Source organism: Petaurus breviceps, unplaced genomic scaffold, assembly GCF_028583685.1.
Source record: "Petaurus breviceps papuanus isolate PSGF00001 unplaced genomic scaffold, PetGlider_PUasm1.0 38, whole genome shotgun sequence".
Classification (NCBI taxonomy): Eukaryota; Metazoa; Chordata; class Mammalia; order Diprotodontia; family Petauridae; genus Petaurus; species Petaurus breviceps.
The window spans coordinates 40,273,851-40,282,269 of record NW_027186304.1 but is presented as its reverse complement, the minus strand read 5'-3'; the positions used below and the strand labels follow the sequence as shown (position 1 = coordinate 40,282,269).

At 39.9% G+C, this 8,419-nt stretch overlaps 1 long non-coding RNA gene across 1 annotated transcript; it reads right to left on the bottom strand.

Moving 5' to 3' along the window:
- Positions 1–1,932: 1,932 nt before the first annotated feature.
- LOC138170062 (uncharacterized) lies at positions 1,933–7,776 on the bottom strand. Its single transcript, XR_011170530.1, has 3 exons — positions 7,590–7,776; positions 5,438–5,978; positions 1,933–2,566 (listed from the first exon to the last, which is right to left on the bottom strand). It is a non-coding gene; the product is annotated as an uncharacterized lncRNA (long non-coding RNA).
- Positions 7,777–8,419: the final 643 nt, after the last annotated feature.

Here is an 8,419-nt window from a genome sequence, read left to right as displayed (position 1 = left end):
CATCTTCCCTTTACCAATGGAAAGTATGTAGAAGCTACTCATTACATTTTTTTTTAGTGAATGAAAGAGTAAAGCAGTATAAACAGTCTGTTTTCTTTTAATAGTAGCCGTACTGGTTTGTTTGGTTTAGAACTGATTTCATGGGTACAGAAAAATCCCAGTGTGGAAACTCTTTTCACCAATGCACATTATCAATGCATCTATAAATGTAATATTTCAGAAAGAAAATTCCCTAGCACAAGTGCTAAAAATCCAATAGCCCTGCCCTTAATTAAAGCTCCTTGAGAACAGGAACATTCTCTTATTTGTTTTTGTTTCCCCTACAGGATCCAGCATAGTGCCTTAAACACAGAAGGTAATCAATAGATATTTGCTGAATGAATGAATGCAATAAAAACCCTATTAGTTGACAAAGTTCTGCTTTCTTTTTTGACCTAGTGAAACACATATAACTATATCCACACATTATACTCTTCTACACAAACGATATGATCAGGTCAGAGTGACCTACCTTGTTCTTTCCTATTTTTGTTCATTCTGGTTTCCCTTTCAGGAATATGCTCCTTGTGAGCTATTCTCCCTCTTAAATCATGAATGTTATATGTATATATGTGTGTATACATGTTTATATCTGCATATAATATATTTATACGTATACATATATGCATATACATATATGCATATGTGTATGCCTGCCTCTCTCTCTCCCTCTCATAGGAGGCAGCTAGGTCACTCAGTGGATAGGGTGCTGGGCCTGGAGTCAAGGAGACCTGAGTTCAAATCCAGCCTCAGACACTTATTAGCTGTATGACCCAGGGCAAGTTGCTTAACTTCTAGTTGCTTTAATCTACTAGAAAACGGCAAGCCACTCTATATCTTAGACAAGAAAAACCCATGGACAGTATTGGCATGATATGGTCCATAGGGTCACAAAGAATCAGACACGGCTGAATGACTGAACAACAAATATCTATATCTATATGCATATATAATATATACATATATAATATTAAAATAGCTATGCAACATATCATACACAAATTATATATACAACTGAATGACTAAACAACAAATATCTATATGTATATATAATATTTATATATTATAATAGCTATGCAATATCATAAACAAATTATATATTTTATATATATACAGCTGAATGACTGAACAACAAATATCTATATGTATATATCATATATACATATATAATATTATAATAGCTATGCAATATATCATAAACAAATTATATATTATATATACGGCTGAATGACTGAACAACAAATATCTATATCTATATGTATATATCATATATACATATATAATACTATAATAGCTATGCAATATATCACATACAGATTATATATATTATAGTATGCATGTACAAAGTTATACTCATATGGTACCTATGCATACATGTACATGTGATATATAGTATGGCCTAAAGGAAAGAGAACTTACTTCCAAGCCAGGAGACCTGGATTCAATTGTTGCCTCTTACATGTCCTGGCCACGGGACCCTGGGCGAGTGAGTTGACCTCTTAGTACTCTATTCACCTCTTAAAAAGTCAATAAGTTGGTGAGAAGGTACAAATCTTCACTGGCAGAGAGGACATCGTTCTCCAGGAGGTCCCTTTGGTTAATGAAATCACAGGTCCAGCCCCTATCTCTAGCCAACTATGTTACATCCACAGACACACAGGCATTTATTTCTAATCCAGGGTATTAAGATAGTCACTGTCAATAATTCATGATGAATCCTATTATCAGACATTTTCACCCACAAGAAAGAGACTAAACTAAGTTCCCCTATGAAGGAATTCTGGGCCATCCCTAGAGGGGAAACACTAATGTCCTGTATTAATATTTTGGCTGGAGCTAAATATGACATGGGTTTCCAGTGGAGTCTAAATCCACACTTTCATGTATTTGTATATCTGCCCAGTGGAATGCTACAGCTCAATTACTTGTATCACATCAGTTCTTCCACACAAGGGAGTTTCTATCTTTTTCTGACTCCAGCACAGGCAAAAAAAGTAATGCCTAAAGCACATGAAATTGCCGACAGTCATACATATTGACGCATCAAGCAAGAGTTTGACTGAAACTCACAAAAGCAAGGAAATTCAGAGTTAAGGTTAAAATTCATTACTTAATCCACCCGATGGTGCCCTGCAGGGATCTCTAAACAGTGGGTTAGCTCGCATCCCATCTGTGCAGAAATCCCAGGATGAGAATGCCGAGTGAGAGATAGAGTTCTACGGTTCTTTTTGGCATTTCCTTGTTGTGGTGAGTCTCGAGGAGGTAAGGCTTTCTTTTTTTCCATATTTTTGGGGGTAGTTTAATCAGCATTTAATGCTGCTCCTGGGAAAGCTAATAGAATTGCCTTGGGGACTTGAACAACATCCCAGTGTGTGCTGCATAAATTTTCTTTAGCTGCAGGTGAACAAAAAGTTATGTCAAAGTGAGGGAATAAAAAAGGTAACAGCTGCTGAATCCTGGTTGCCAGCCCAAGGAGACTTAGTACGCTTGTTACAAGCTGATCGGCAAATTCTTAACCTCTTCTGACCTGTAAAGATAAGAGAGAAAATACTGAACCCTGATTTTGGGAGGAGGTAGAAGTTGAGGGCTTGGGTGAGTAGGGCGAGAGGAAATGTGCCTTCCATAGTTTGGGAAAAAATTCTGTTATTTGTCAAAAAGAATAGTCAGATAGTAAAAAAAATAAATTGAAAGAAACTCAGATAGAAAAGGTCTGAATGCTGGGAATGTAATTTTACAAGACTCATTCCCTTTACTCTCTGTTTTCCTCCTTGAAGGAGATAACTCGATTTTATACTTTACTGTCTTATTAACAGAATGCGTTTTGGAAGCCTGCCACTGCTAACAGTATCAGAAGGATTTAAGGCTGCTGAAATACAGTTGAAGATTCAATTCTGCTGACTTCAGCTCTGGTTTAGAGTAAAAACTAACCATAGATTAAGTGTTTAGCACCAGATATTGCCGCGTCATAAATACTCACGTCTATTTCTGTTTTCGACAGCTCTCTGTGGGCTGCCGGGCCTGTGGGGTGCACAATACCCTCACTCTGTATGAGGCTTTTCACTATATAGCTCCCCCTTATATAACTCTTTTCATATACCCCAGGCCCTGCTCGGCTGTGCAATTCATTATTGACTCCCTCATGCACTCCGCCATAACAAACACTGGGTTACTGAGAAGAGCCTTCTAGAGAGGGGAAGCCTGTATTTCCTTTCCGACAATATTTAATCTCATAGCAGCACTGACTAATAAAAGCAGAAGATCAATACAAAGCTGTATTGCCAGGATGAGAATTTACTAACATAGTCATTCATATCACAAGAACATCTGGTTAAAGCTTCAGGGCTCCCTTACTTTCTTACTTATGATTTTATAGGTCTCCCTAGACTCCTTTTTGGGATTTTAGCAGGCATTTATAGCAGGCTGGACATTTTAATCTTTTTAATGTGGTTATCTGATCTACACTTGGCTTTCTCATAGTGACTGGTCATCTTCTCTGCTTCTCACTTATTGCAATTGAATCAAGTTATGATAAGCTCACACAGTAATTGCCCCTCATCCTAAACTGGTGTAACCTAATGTAAGTGGCCTCCTGAGCAGCTATTTATGGTCATTTCTGCAAGACACCGTCTTTAAAACTTTGCCATTTAGTGGCTTCTACCCATCCCCATGACTTGGAATAGATAGGGAGTGTTATAAATCAGAGAGCACAAGCCTTTGGGTATAGTCTTTTCATATGAAACATTTCTGAGTTCCAGAGGTATAAGCAGAATATTAGTAGTTTGTCTTAGATTCTCAACCAGTTTGATATGTATGAAGCAAATGGTTACTTCAGGAAACAAAAAGATGAGAGGTCAAACTTTTTTATACCTGGAATGGTATCATAGTCAGTCAATAAACACTTATTTTTTTTTGAGGCTTATTATGTACCAGTCACTGTGCTAAGCTGGAATGGACTTCAGTGATTACCTTAGTCTAACTATTTTATTTTACAAATAAGAAAACTGAGTCCCAGAGAGGCAAGGTGGCTTCTCCTCCCAACTCTAATTCTAAGGTCATGCAAGTAGTAAGTCTCAGAGTTGGGAACTGAACTCATGTCCTTTGATTCTAAGTTGGCCATGCCTTTAGTGCCCAATGTTAGTTGGTTGAATGGACATATTCCCATAACATCCAAAAGATCAAAACTTAAAGCTAGCAAAACAGATCAGAGTGGGCCCTACTTCTGTCTGGTATCATTACTTCTACAAGCCAGACTCCCAAGCTTCCCCAGATATTTGCCATTCCTCTTTTGTCAAGTGTCTCATGGTGAGGAAACAATTACCACCCTGGGTATTGCCTGCCAAAAGGCACATGGTACCCAGATGCCAAATACTGGAGCAAGTCTGCTTGATGTGTTCTCTACCGCTCAACATAATATCTTTGTTCTTGGAATTTCCTGCAGCTGTCTGTCTATTTTACTGGTAAGGAATTGGTTGGTCGGTTGTTGTCCTTCATTCTCAAAGAGAACCAAAATGCCATCACTCTACTAGAATCAAGTTTCAACATGTTTCCCACTCTGGCTGATGGTTCAGTTGAAAGAGACCTAGACTTGTAGTCAGAAGACATGGACTCCAGCCTTGACTCTAGCATGGCATTGGGGAGCCCAAGGCTCCTCATCTGAAAAGTGGGGATAATGTCTGCCCTACGTACCTTATAGAGGTGTTCTATCATATGGAGTAATCTATCTGCTGTCTCTTTGTAAACCATAGACTGTCTGACAAATATGTAATTATTGAGCAAGCTTTTCCTGTTGTTCTAGTGGCTTCCTGACATGTCTAACATCCTGTTAATCTATAAAGGACAATGTTCTCTCTAAAAGATTGAATGTAGCACTATAGAGGCAGTTACCAGCTCATTTGATGAAAAATGTAACCAGGTGAAGGTTATAAATTAAAATACTTCTATCAGGAACTGGATTTGTGTGGGGACTGAAAAATATTATCGAAAGCAAGTGATGATGGAATGGCTAATTTATAAAGCACAGACTCATCCCCCGCCCCCAACCCAACCCTCCCCTGGAAATGTTATGTCATGCCGGACTGGGGCTTTAAAAGTGTCTATCATAGATAGTCACAAATTCTGATGCTACACTTCAGATGTCAGTTATAGTCCATAGCCCACCTACCACTGTTGAAATAAGAAGCTCCTACTTATTTCACAAGATATGGACTGCCAGTGATCCACGGATAAATGACTTACATTAATCCCTTAACACAGACCTCATTTGTGAAGAAATCGAAATTGTTTTAACTTGATTTCCTTTGTTCTTTTCTCAGACAAACCAATGTAGTAACACACACACACACACACACAATTTCCCCCACTCACATAGCACCATGGAATGGCTATGAAAAAAAACTACCTTCTCCTGTTTCTGTAGGTCAAATAAAATTGATAGTGTATTCACTGCAGATGGGATGGCTTTGTCATGCATCAGTTCACAAAATTGGCTGCTTGGCACCGAAGATGATTTAAGTAAAACTGAAGTAATTTTCAAAATTGAAACTTAAGCTGTTTAGTGACATGAGCCAAGAACCGTTTGTCTTTGGGCCCCCAACACTTCCTTGGCTCCCATTAGCAGTTCAACTGTTTTCCAGTCGCATCAATTAGCTCAATTGTACGAGACAGGAAGGAAGAATGGATAGAGGAGGACTGTGGGGCTCCAGTCGGACTCTCTTCTCTCTGAGACATTCTGTCTGCTGGAAAGAGTAACCTGCCTAATGCAAGCATGACTTTGAAGGAATACCCTTGGTTGTAAAATGAAGGGTCTGGCCCAACACCCAGTAGTCAAGTGGTCCCCAGCTGTGTGCACCGCAGATGACTCAGGAGCTGGCTCCAAGGCCTCCTCATGGATTCACTGGGTGAGGCCAGTCAGGAGCAGAAGTGAAGGTCATAGAGAGCTCCTGGGAAAAGAGAGACAGGATCTGTTTCACTAGTGGAGAACAAACTCAAATGGGGCCTCTCTTGTTCTGCAATCTATCATAAGCATTGAACAATCAAACTGGAAAAACTATTAAAGATCAGCTGGTTCAGCTTTCTCATTTTACACATGGGGAAACTGAGGTACAGGCAGGGAAAATTATTTACCTCATACCACCTCCACCCCCTTCAGACTCTGTCCAGGCATTTGGATGACAACATATTCCCCTTGGAAGAGGGAGCAATCCCTACAGCAGCTGCACCCAGGAGGCCAACAGATCTTCACCCAGCAGCTGGTAGGCTTCCTTTCAGCTGGATGGGGCCTCAGGACACCTTCAGTGTCAAAGCAAGGAATGCAAGTATAGAATTTCCAGCCACTAGAACTTGACAAGGGCTTCCAAAGACTGACTCACCATTACACAAATAACACAGGGAAGGATTTTCTTTTCATCCAATGAACACATTGTCCCCATTCCTTTTGTATATGAAGGAAAAAAAAAACGGCTGACTCTTATTCTGTGGTAGTTTCTTTCAGGGTTTTATGCACCTGAGGTAATTGTAACAGATAAATTCTATTTAAAAAAACAAACAAGCAGAGGAACTTTCAAGAAAATCAGAAGAAGAAGATAATCTGGAGCCCTTTTATCACACTCATGGTGGGCAACAAGACTAGTACCCACTTTATATAGTACCCCAGCTATTATTGAAGGATGTTATATTATGTTTTTAGATATGATAAAAATACATTTAGTGGGAGCCATGGTTTTACCCCCAACATGTAACTTAATCCAAGTAATATTGGTCAGTTTATTCTAGAATTCCACTGATTTTCTTTAGGTTTTGTTTTGTTTTTTGTTTGCTAACACCCACAAAATTTTAATCTGGTGTGACATAGGGAAAGATGATCTTGCCCTATCTCCCAGGATTATTGTGAAGGCAAAATAAGTTAATATTTATTTGTAAAGTGTTTTGCAAGCCTCAAAGTGCCATATAAAAGCTAGGCAACATTATTGTTATTCCAACTTTACTTTCTATGAGTTGGAGAGATTTAAAGTTGATTTGTGTGTGTCTATAATATGTTTTTAATTCACCTTTCCCAAGATTAACTCAATAGTTCAGTGGATGGATGTCAGTGTCTTCTTCTGTGAGCTCACAAGAATATTCTCCATGTTAACATTTTCCTTGGGACCAGACACTAGTCTGGGGTACTGAGTACCTCATCAGAAATCAGACTCCTAGAGCAAGAATATAGTGGGCTTTTCCCAACAGCATCTAGTCTCAGGACTTACTTCCCAAGATAAATTACTCAAAATAATGGACAATAAATAATATATCCTCAATAGGAAAACCCTAACAACATTCAAGGGCACTTTGTGGGGGAGGCGTTTGGTTGGGTGGGGGTGCACACTGAATATCCTTTGCTGTGATCTGGGCCAATGCTTATTACAAATTCAAATCCTATCTATATATTGTTCCTAGCTCTTTTGTGTCATCAGGAAATTAAAGTTTGCAGCTGGCCCCTTCATCCTGACTAATCATGCAAGCATGAAACCCTTAAAGGTCCCCTCAGTGGTCCCTGCAGGGGCCCCACTCACCACTTCTGGGCTGAGGGACATTGTTCTTCCTCGGAGCTACTCTACCCATTTCTGTTCTAAGCTCCCGCTGTTTTTAGCCTCAGCAGCCGACTGTCATGTGGCACTTTGTTACAGCCTGGCCCAAATTCCAATGTAACAGGGTCCATCCCCTGTAACCCATTTGGGAAGGTGATGAGGTGAACCAGGAAACTACTCTAACTTTGCTCTAGGGCAGGCACACATTGGCCGGGTGTGGGCCTCCTGGGAAATTAATTATGGGGCCCAGGGATCAGAGTCCCACAGCACACACTGGCTTTGCTATGGTTTCTCAGGCCACCTGATGGTAATGAGATAGCTCTATACGGGCTGCAGCCGGGCAGCCCCTACTTTGCCAGGGCCTCTGAAATTGATCAGACACACCATAGGACCTGAAGTTTCCTCCCTGGTACCTTAATATCCGGTGTCGTTGACACCTGGTTTCTGAGATCCCTTGAATTAGAATCTCGTTAGGTTACTTCCTGACTCGACCTCTTAAATGTGCCTGACCCCAAGTTCACACCCACTATGCCTGGGTTAAAAAACAAATCCGTAATCTTGACTTCTAAGATTTCATTTCCCAGCCCCCTGTGTTCACTGACTTTCTCCCCGTTTCTCCCTGTGGTATCAAGCTTTTGGAGGGGAACTGAGAAGTTCTACTTTCTTCTGCCTTGCTTATGCTCCTTTTTGACATTTTCACCAGCATTTCATTATCTTCTGTTGCTTTTAGACTGTGCTGTGGAAAAAGAACTTAATGTTCTTTGCTTTCAGGCTTCTATATAGTTATTAGTGTCTTTTTTTCTTCTTTGATGATT